Here is an 11,508-nt window from a genome sequence, read left to right on the forward strand (position 1 = left end):
GGGCTAGGAATTTGGAGGTTGGCCCACATTGCGGAAGAAAGTGACAGGACCGTCATACTGATGCTCAAGGGTGTTTAATATGTTACACAATTCCTCACACTCCCGATTGTGTCAGCCCCCTCACCCCCTCCCACCTCACCCCCTATCTATCCCCCTTCCGCCAGGAATCTCGCGGCAGTTCCTGCTCGTTATCACATTTAGAAATCTTTCCTGTGAATTGCGCTCGTGATGTTCAAAAGACTGCAAAGTGTTGGAAGAACCAGGCTGAGATGAGAACTAGACTAGTGATAAAGCTGGTATCTGCTATGGTATTTTCATCTTGTGCTGGAACTTGTAGTCATGGTTGATAGTTTCAGTAACTGAGTAAAATGGAGTCACCATCACATTCATCCAATCCAGAATTATGTCACTTTAAATCGACAATGAACTGGTGGCTGCAAATAGTTTTGATCTGTACACTGAATCTTATGTTAGTTTTAACAATTTACCAACTTAACATTTACACTCTGAAAGCTGCATATGATTCACCAAACCATGCAGCAAATGATCTGCATTACATTTTGATATCTATAGACATGAATAGAAGTTTTGCTTCATTCCCCTTCCAATTTTTCTTCCTTTATCTGTTCTCTCAAGGCAGTGCCTTGTGCTGGGTAAAGTTCCACAGGTTTCAACAACGTTGACTGGTGGCCATTCTTTAAGTGATTTTGGAAGTAATTCAAAGAAGAGCCATCAAAACCAAGCTTGATCATGTGCTTCCCTGTTGTCTTCACAATGCACATGAAAGAAGGGACAGTAGGAGGAAACACCTTTGTCATTCTGATTCACCTACTTCTCAACCTGTGGACACTGAAAGCAATTTTAGCATCTTCGTCTTTCTCAAGTTAGCCAATGCAGAAGAAATGAGGAACGGGATGTTAGCCCATTAGCAGGCCCAAGCAGAAGTCGGGAATTGGCGCAAAAATGACGTGATCATCTGGCGGCAAGCTCATGAATATATATGAGGTGGGCTCGACTCTGTGCAGGAGAAGGTGCAAGATGTAAAGCGCTGTTTGATAGCTGAAACTCTGCATACAGTGTTTGTGAGGAACGACTGCAATTGAACTGGTCAGCACTGTGCAGGGTTAGCATCGAGCTGTTGCCGGGTACTGGCAGCGACCACCTCCATGGTCGGTAATGAGGCTCGCTTGGGGGCGTACGCCCTGTTCCTGACGTGGTTGAGATGTTTTTTTTGCAACCTTACCCAGGATCTTTACTTTGTATGACACTGGCCCCATTTTCTCCATTATGATCCCAGGGATCCAGCTAGGGCCATGTCCAGAGATCCTCATGCAAACCAGATTGCCTGTTTCAAATGTTCTTTCTGTTCTTGCAGAGTCGGAATTTCTTTTCTGGTTCTCTTGTTGGGACCCCATCCTCCCCGCCAGGTTATGGGAATATTAGGCTTAGTCTCGTCCGAAGTCCGCATCCCATTAACAGTTCCACTGGAGCAATTCATGTTGTTGTGTGAGAAGTGGTCCTTTGGTCGAATAAAAATCATGCCAATTTGGTCTCTGGATGCCACAGGTTGTTTCTTCATGCCAGTTTTAAAACTCTGCACTGCCCATTCCACCAGCCCATTTGATGATAGGTGATAAGGTGCCATTCTGATGTGTCTGATGCCTTTGGATAGCAAGTTCTGGAACTCACTATGGAGCCAACATAATTTGTAGCTTTGGCTCATCTTATTTTCCCAAATACTTTCTGGAAAAAGTAAGGATTTTTACTGATGACTTCATACTGTCCACCCACGTCAGCCTGAAAATCTCGAGCCAGTTCAGCCTGATCTGCTGGAGCCAATCTCTTCCCATTAGGCTTGGTCCTTGCCCCCTCACAATGATGAGTGGAAGTTGGACTGATTGCTTCCTATATGTCACTGGGGTCATTGTTGTGCCCTTTATTCATCATGGTTCCCCTGTGTAGGCCAGTCTGGTCTTCGTGTCTTCTAAGCTCAAGAATTGAATACCAGTTTGGAGTGATCATGTGTCTTCTCTCGATAATGGAGATCACAACTGCCATACCCACCTCCATTTTCAACGGATGACTGTTTACCAGCAGTTCCACCATGATTATGGTGACCTTTGTCATAATGATGCAGTTTAGTTGCATTGTCCCTGTTTCTAAAAGTGGATATACCTGAATGGTGCGGGAGACCAGGAAACAAAGGAAGAGGGAGAGAAAGGGACAGAGGCAAGGAGCAGGGGAAGCTGACCTGAAACCCAAGATGGCGGACACACGGACCTCGGACTCAGCAATCCAGCAGGCCCTGGAAAACATGCTACGGGTGATGAAAAGCAGTTTTGAGTCGCTGAAGCGGGACAACTTGGACCCACTTCAGAAGGCAGTGGATCAGCTGAATCAGAGGCTGGGTGCTCAGGATGTAAAAGTTAAGGAGCTGGGAGAGGTGGTGGAGGAGCAGGCGGATGCGCAGACGATTGGGGCGTTAGAAGTCGATGGGCTGAAGGAGCGGCAAAGAAGACTGCTGGACAGAGTGGAGGAGTTGGAAAATAGAGCTCGCAGGAATAATCTGAGGACCATCGGCCTCCCGGAGGGGGCTGAGGGAGCAGCGTTTGTGGCAGACCAGTTGTTGCAGCTGATGGGGGCTGAAGCCTTTCCACGACCGCTGGAGCTGGATGGGGCATACAGAGTGCAGGCGAGGCAGGGGCGGTCGGGGGGACCCCCCCGTCCGATGGTGATCAGGTTCCACAGGTTCGTGGACAAGGAGTGGGTGCTGTGGTGGGCGAAGAGCGCCAGGAGCAGCACGTGGAACAACAGTGTTCTTTGCATATACCAGGACCTAAGCCAGGAGGTGGCTCGGCGGCAAGCAGCCTTTAAACAAGTCAAGGAGATACTGTTCAGGAAGCATGTGAAGTTTGGTCTGCTGTTCCCGGCCCGTCTTTGGGTCACGCATCAGGGTCAACACCACTACTTCTCCGAGCCCGAAGAAGCGATGGACTTTGCGAGGGATCAGGGGCTGGTCCCGAAAAGAGGTCCCACGGACGCGAATTAGGACCCGAGAACTATCGTTTGAAGGGACGCCGAATGTGCCTGGACTGCTGTTCAACGGTTTGCTGTGTTAAAGGTGCCATGCGGGACATTTGGGACTCTTCCCATTGTTTTTGGTTGCTTTTTGTTTTGTTTTATTTTGTTTTTTCCTTTTCATGTGGATTTTTCGTTTCTGGGTCTGTCGGTCGTGTTCGGTACTTTTTGTGGGGCTCGCTGAGTGCACTGGAGCCAGTATTGTAACTAACGGGGGCCGGTCAATGAGGGGGGTTAATGACGTGGGTTGGGGTTTTTTGTTTTATTGGTGTTCATGCCTTCCTGTGCCAGTGAGTTTGCTCCACCGCACTCACCCGACGCCAGAAAGGACTTTAATCACTGGCTAGCTTGCTTCGAGGCTTACATCAACGCAGCGAACCCCACACTGACGGAGGCTCAGAAGATATAGGTCCTGTATTCCAGGTTGAGCTCAAGCGTGTTCCCGCTAATCCAGGACGCCCCGACTTACGCGGAAGCCATGGCACTCCTAAAAGAGAACTACGTGCAGAAAGCGAACACGCTCTTCGCCAGGCACGTACTCACCACTCGCTTTCAACTCCCTGGTGAGTCCATCGAAGACTTCTGGCGGGCCCTAATCCCACTCATCCAGGACTGTGACTGTCAGGCCTTTACGGTCACCGAACATTCTAATCTCATGCACGATGCGTTCGTAACAGGGATTGGGTCGGACCTCATCCGACAACGACTGCTGGAAGGGACCACGCTCGACCTAGCGGAGACAAAAACATTAGCGCTCTCCATGACGGTCGCCTCCCGTAATGTTCAGGCCTAATGTTCTCGCCGTGCGGCCCACCCCTCCTATCCCGCCTGGACCCCGCAAATGACCCCACCCAGCTGGGGCCCTGCCTAACCAATACGCCTGTGCCACACGCCAATTCGCGCACCCCATGGGTTCCCGCTGCTACTTCTGCGGCCAACAGAAGCACCTTCACCAACGCTGCCCTGCCCGCTTGCAAGTCTTGTAATAAAAAGGGCCACTTCGCCGCAGTGTGCCAGGCCCGCGCAGTCGCCGCTATTGCCCCCTCCCCCCTGCCAAACACACAATGGGCGCCGCCATCTTCTCCTCCTGGGGCCACGTGCGGCCAGTGGGCGCCACCATCTTCTTCCCCTCAGTCCACGTGCGACCCATGGGCGCTGCCATCTTGTCCAGCTCCGCTAACGTGCGGCCCATGGGCGCCGCCATCTTGTCCCGCCCCCGCAATGGGCGCCGCTATTTTGTTCCCCGCAGGACCTCCGGACGCCGCCATCTTGCCTTCGCCACGGGGCATGAACGCCAACGACATCCCACGACCTGGGCCGCCAACACTCTCCGTCTGAAACCTCTGACGATCACCCGCAGCTCGTCTCGATGACGCTGGACCAGTCTCGTCCACACAACCTGACCACCGCTTCGACAACGGTGAAAATCAACGGCCACGTGACCTCCTGCCTGCTGGACTCCGGGAGAACCGAAAGCTTCATACACCCGGATACGGTAAGGCGCTACTCCCTCGCAGTCCACCCCGCCAATCAACGGATCTCCCTGGCCTCCGGATCCCATTCTGTCCCGATCCGAGGGTTCTGCACGGTCACTCTCACAGTCCAGGGCGTAGAATTCAGCGGTTTCTGTCTCTACATCCTTCCTAATCTCTGCGCTACACGTTTGCTGGGCCTGGATTTTCAGTGCAATCTCCAGAGCCTCACCCTCAAATTCAGCGGGCCCCTACCTCCACTCATCGCTTGCGGCCTCGCGACCCTAAAGGTTGACCCCCCCCCCCCCTTTGCCAATCTAACTTACGATTGCAAACCCGTTGCTACCAGAAGTAGACGGTACAGCGCCCAGGACAAGGCCTGATGCACAATCAATGGATATGAAACGTAGGTGAAGTCCGAAACAAAAGGCTTTAATCAGCAAGAGGTGAGCCCGGCAGCAGACGTACAGAAATGGCCTGGCTGCTGGGGAACACGGGTTTTTACACCCCGCCTCGTAGGTGGAGCTACCTTCCTCTTAGCCAATAGGAATACGGAGAACACGATACCTGGGCCAATGGGCAGCGAGCCCTCTGCACCAATGGTAGCTCACACTCCCAGGTACCGTAATACCCCTAGTCATACGACCACAAGGCCTTCATCAGGTCCGAGGTCCAGAGGCTGCTTCGGGAGGGTATCATCGAGGCCAGCAACAGCCCCTGGAGAGCCCAAGTGGTAGTAGTTAAAACTGGGGAGAAACACAGAACGGTTGTGGACTGCAGCCAGACCATCAATCGGTACACTCAGCTCGACGCGTACCCCCTCCCACGCATATCTGATATGGTCAATCAGATTGTGCAGTACCGGGTCTTCTCAACAATTGACCTAAAATCCGCCTACCACCAACTCCCCATCCGTAAATTGTACCGTCCATACACTGCCTTCGAGGCACTGCCTTCGAGGCAGACGGACGTCTCTACCACTTTCTTAGGGTTCCCTTTGGCGTCACTAACGGGGTCTCGGTCTTCCAAAGGGAGATGGACCGAACGGTCGACCAGTACGGTTTGCGGGCCACGTTCCCGTACCTAGATAACGTCACCATCTGCGGCCATGATCAGCAGGACCATAATGCCAACCTCGCTAAATTCCTCCACACCGCCACTCTTCTCAATCTTACTTATAATAAAGAGAAGTGTATGTTCAGTACGACCCGCTTAGCCATCCTCGGCTATGTGGTCCAGAACGGAATTCTGGGGCCCGATCCCGACCGCATGCGCCCCCTCATGGAGCTTCTACTCCCCCACTTCCCCAAGGCACTCAAACGCTGCCTGGGGTTCTTTTCGTACTACGCTCAGTGGGTCCAGAACTATGCGGACAAGGCCCGCCCACTCATACAGTCCACGCAATTCCCCTCACGGCCGAGGCACAGCACGCCTTCGCCCGTATCAGAGCAGACATAGCCAAGGCCGGGATGCACGCAGTAGACGAGGCACTGCCCTTCCAAGTAGAAAGTAACGCTTCAGATGTCGCCCTTGCCGCCACCCTCAATCAGGCAGGCAGACCCGTGGCGTTCTTTTCCTGCACCCTTCATGCCTCTGAAATTCGGCACTCATCTGTCGAAAAGGAGGCCCAGGCTATCGTTGAAGCTGTGCGGCATTGGAGGCATTACCTGGCCGGCAGGAGATTCACTCTCCTCACTGACCAACGGTCGGTAGCCTTCATGTTCAATAACACACAGCAGGGCAAGATCAAAAACGATAAAATCTTGCGGTGGAGAATCGAGCTCTCCACCTATAATTACGAGATTTTGTATTGCCCCGGAAAGCTCAACGAGCCCCTTGACGCCCTCTCCTGAGGTACATGTGCCAGCGCACAAGTATACCAACTCCGAGCCCTGCACAACAGCCTTTGTCACCCGGGGGGTCACTCGACTGTACAACCTCGTCAAGTCTCACAACCTGCCCTACTCCGCGAGGAAGTTGGACAGTCACCAGGGACTGCCAGGTCTATGCGGAGTGCAAGCCGCACTTCTACCGGCCAGACCGTGCGCGCCTGGTGAAGGCCTCCCGCCCTTTTGAGCGCCTCAGCGTTGATTTCAAAGGGCTCCTCCCCTCCACCGACCGCAACACATATATCCTCAGTGTGGTCGATGAGTACTCCAGATTCCCATTCGCCATCCCATGCCCCGATATGATGTCTGCCACCGTCATCAAAGCCCTCAACCTCAACACAATCTTTGCGCTGTTTGGTTTACCCACCTACATCCACAGTGACAGGGTATCCTCATTCATGAGTGATGAGCTGCGTTAGTTCCTGCTCAGCAGGGGTATTACCTCCAGGAGAACGACAAGCTGCAACCCTTGGGGAAACGGGCAGGTAGAGAGGGAGAACGGGACGGTTTGGAAGGCCGTCCAGCTGGCCCTACGGAACAGGAACCTCCTAGCCCCCCGCTGGCAGGAGGTCCTCCCTGATGCACTACACTCCACCCGGTCGCTACTGTGCACCGCTACGGCTACGGCTTGGGTCACTGTCTGTGGAGTCTGCACGTTCTTCCCGTGTTTCCTCCCACAGTCCAACGATGTGCAGGTTAGGTGGATTGGCCATGCTAAATTGCCTTTAGGGTCCAAATTGCCCTTAGTGTTATGTGGGGCTACTGGGTTATGGGGATAGGGTGGAGCTAGGGTGCTCTTTCCAAGAGCCGGTGCAGACTCGATGGGCCGAATGGCCTCCTTCTGCACTGTAAATTCTTTTTTTTTTTTTTTTTTTGTTTTTATAAATTTAGATTACCCAATTATTTTTTCTATTAAGGGGCAATTTAGCGTGGCCAATCCACCTACTCTGCACATTTTTGGGTTGTGGGGGCGAAACCCACGCAGACACGGGGAGAATGTGCAAACTCCACACGGACAGTGACCCAGAGCCGGGATCGAACCTGGGACCTCAGCGCCGTGAGGCGGTTGTGCTAACCACTAGGCCACCGTGCTGCCCTTGCACTGTAAATTCTATGAAATCTACGAAATCTATGAACGTCTTTTCACCCTACCCAGGAAGTCCACATCCGGGGTGTCGCTCCCGACTTGGCTCGCAGCTCCAGGACCGGTCCTGCTCCATAGGCACGTCCGACTCCACAGGCGGACCCGTTGGTGGACAGGGTACACTTGCTCCACGCCAACCCACAGTATGCCTACGTGGAGTTCCCCGACAGCCGCCAAGATACTGTCTCCGTCAGGGACCTGGCACCGTCAGGTTCCAACCAAACGCACTTCACCGCCCAGGCGCCATCCTCCACTCCCCCGGCGCTCCCAACATTAACCCCACCAGGCGCATCCCTCCTCCCCCTGCCCACGCAAGAGGACGAAGAAGATTTCGGCACGCTCCTGGAGTCACCCGACAGCAGGCCAGCATCAGCACCGACATCGGTGACACTGGCACCGCCAGGACCGACATCGCCGCCTCCGTTACGTCGCTCCCAGCGGATCGTCAAAGTACCGGGTCGACTGAACCTCTAACGGGCACCGGACCGTCAAAATGGACATTTTTTTTCCACCCCCACTTCTTTTCTATGACACTGTGTATAATTCTCAACACTGTATATAGTCCCACACTACCCCCGCCAGACTCATTTTTAACAGAGGGTGAATGTGGTGAACCACTGTACACCTGTATTAGGGGATGTAAGGTAGGACCTGTATTACAGGTTCGCCGGTAGCCCCTGCCGGCTGGCTCCGCCCAGTAGGAGGAATATAAATATGCGTGTCCTCCATTGATCTGCCATTTCGCCAGCTGCAGCAGGAGGCCACGCATCTTACTGCAATAAAGCCACAGTTGTACCCAACCTTAGTCTTTGTGCAATTGATCGTGCATCATACATTATGGAGTTCAACTCTGTAGTCTTTTGAGAATATAAATTTTAAGGGTGACGTGGTTAAATACAATGCAGATAAGCTTTTAATTTTAAATGTAATGCTAAGGCAACTATATAACAGGAGTTAACTACCTACTAATTTTTCATTATGTTAATTACATTTCCAGCCCTTTAAAGAAGACTATTAGGTTCACAAATTTACCATGTGCCATTTTGATATTTGTGTTTACAAATTTGCAGTATTGCTTCAGCTTTCAAAATTTGAGACCTTGTGAATCAGCACAGTTAGCAAAGGGAAACATGTTGTTTCAGTGTAAATGATGGCCTTGTCTGACACCCTGTCGCCTCCAAATTCTGTCTTGCCACCTGCAGGTTCAAATACTTGCCTTTTTTAAAGACAGCTGCAAAGCCAGGTGATATACTATGAAAATCCAAATTGAGATTGCATACTGCCCTCAGCTGGCTTGTTTGAAACCTCAAAACTTATGGGTTTAAAATTGTGATTTAATGGGTGTGAGAGATGACTGAAAAAGTTGTAAAAAATTGATCTCATAATTCAATTGCCCAAAGTCACAATTTTACATTGGACAGTACCCAAAGGCTATCGTGCTTTGCAATATCCAGACTCAGATATTTTCATATTTGAGATAAGATAAAAATTATGTTCTAAAATTAATGTAAAATTATTCATATGCAGTATTTAACTATATTTAATGTTTGCTTTTGTAGCATCTAAAACATTATTCATTATTTTGTCTTTTTAGATAACTCTCCCATGATGAAATTTGTTTTATAATTTTACAATTCCCACAAAGAGTTTGCAGAAGATTCAGCCTATAAAAACTATTGCATAAACATTATATGAAGCCACAGACAAAGTTGCTCTAATCTCTGCAACAAGTTTGTTTACTGCCATTTCTGTATCATACATAAAAGCTAGAAAACCATATGTATAATTAAATGTTTACTGCAAGAACCATTTTCTCTGAGAGTTGGCTGTGTAACAGACTGTAAGCTCTGATTTGGTGGAGGAAAAAAAGCATGTTTCTGAAACTTTTAGTTCCTTGTTTAATTTGGGTTTCTTTGCTGACTGAGTAATAATATCCGCCTGTTGTGGAACTGGTCCATAGAAGCCAAGAAGGTTCCACATTTGATCTGTTTTCAGCTGAACAATAGTATCACATTATAGCTAGTTTCCAATTTCTTGGTCTAACGTTGGGTGTTACGAGCTCAAAGACTACAGTTTCTATTGAACTTGTATGTAGCATGACTGCTCCCAGACATTCCCTCTTGGCAGCAGTCACATTAAGATAGCAAGCCAGGTAGGGCACTTAGCAATGATTGCATTTCAAAACCCAAATATCCCCCTTTCCATAATGAACAACAAACAACTTGGTATGCTCTATCATGTGTAACTGAGTTATTACATCCCAACTGTCTTTTGCATTAACAAATTGTTAATTTATTCTTGTTTATTCTCTGCACATACATTGCAGGGGCCCGTAGAACCCCATTGTGGTGAATGAGATTCACATGGTATTATAAGTTACCAATGTCACTCTGTTCCCATTGAATATATGTACCGATATTGTAAGTGCAGTTGCACTACCTGACCACCAGGGGGAGTAGCTCTGGGAGTACTCAAGAGTTTCTACTGGGCTCCCCCCTTGGCTCCGCCCAGAACGGTAGCATGGTGGTTAGCATCAATGCTTCACAGCTCCAGGGTCCCAGGTTCGATTCCCGGCTGGGTCACTGTCTGTGTGGAGTCTGCACGTCCTCCCCGTGTGTGCGTGGGTTTCCTCCGGGTGCTCCGGTTTCCTCCCACAGTCCAAAGATGTGCGGGTTAGGTGGATTGGCCATGCTAAATTGCCCATAGTGTAAGGTTAATGGGGGGATTGTTGGGTTACGGGTATACGGGTTACGTGGGTTTAAGTAGGGTGATCATTGCTCGGCACAACATCGAGGGCCGAAGGGCCTGTTCTGTGCTATACTGTTCTATGTTCTATAGGGCGCGATCGTCCAGAAAAATTTCCAACTGCTGTAGCGAGCGGGAATTGCCGCAAGTTTCCTGGCTCTCGGCACAGCAAGGCCGGCGACACTAATCAACGTTAGTTGGTCCACTTAATGAGGCCTCAAGGGCTTCTCGCCCCAAATGCCTGCTCTCCAGCTGCGCTGGCCAGCCCCCCGCTAACAACATCGAGCAGCACTTGGGCTTCACTTGCTCAGCCAACCCCAGCCAGCTCGCAACAATTGCACCCAGGAGTTTGGCCCCAAGATTCGGGGTTGCTGATCTGGGGAGGATCCTGGACACAGGGGAGGCCAGGAGGGATGGATGTTCCCCCGAGGGTCCCGGAGGGTGAGCCACAAGGCAGCGAGTGCTGCCTGGGATGAGGTGACAGCAGAATTCAGCTCGGGACGTGTGACCAGGAGTACTGGCCTCCAGTGTCGGAAGAAGGTCAATGATCTACAACGGGCAACCAGAATGAGTAATTACCAATATCGTACCCCCCAAGGATGCATCCCCCCAGTCGACCCCCAACTCTCCCTTCATCCCCCTCCCCCTTCAGTACTCCCTACACCCACCCCTTCAACCTTCCCTCCATCCCAACCCTCCCTTCACCCCCCCCCCCCCCCCCCCCCCCACAACTGTGAACCACGTGTGTGGCTAACGATGCCCTCTCTATGGCCCCTCAGGAAAAGCTCTCCCAGAATCGGCAGGAGAGGGCCCAGACTGGTGGTGGGGTGCCAGACCTGAGAATCCTCCACCTCCTTCGAGGAGTGGGCCCTGGAGGTGCCTGGTGTGGCTGACAGGGCGGTCGTCAATGCAGAGGCTGGCGGACGCCGCAGAGGTGAGGGACCACCAGGCTCCACCCGGAGGACCTGTCAAATGTGAGTAGTGATTGCCTTACTGACTGACCCATCCCTCCCACTGACCACATATCCATTCTCCCGCAGGTCCAACAGCCTACGGCACCGGCCCTTCGCGGGTGGCCCCTCTCCTGACTCCGGGGAGAACACCTCAGAGGACAGCTCCGAGGATGCAACTGTTATAGCCGCGGCACAGCTGTCAACCCCACCCAAAATAGTGGTCAGGC

General features: G+C 51.4%; 1 protein-coding gene across 3 annotated transcripts in view; it reads left to right on the forward strand.

Moving 5' to 3' along the window:
- LOC119964389 (volume-regulated anion channel subunit LRRC8C-like) overlaps nucleotides 1–9,436 on the forward strand; it is a 145,481-nt gene extending 136,045 nt beyond the window's left edge. For all 3 annotated transcript variants that reach the window (XM_038793792.1, XM_038793793.1, XM_038793794.1), the window contains exon 4: nucleotides 9,178–9,436. The gene's annotated coding sequence lies outside the window, so the exon portion shown is untranslated. The remainder of the gene's footprint in view (nucleotides 1–9,177) is intronic.
- The last annotated feature ends 2,072 nt before the right edge of the window (nucleotides 9,437–11,508 follow it).

Source organism: Scyliorhinus canicula, chromosome 4 (genome assembly GCF_902713615.1).
Source record: "Scyliorhinus canicula chromosome 4, sScyCan1.1, whole genome shotgun sequence".
Lineage (NCBI taxonomy): Eukaryota > Metazoa > Chordata > Chondrichthyes > Carcharhiniformes > Scyliorhinidae > Scyliorhinus > Scyliorhinus canicula.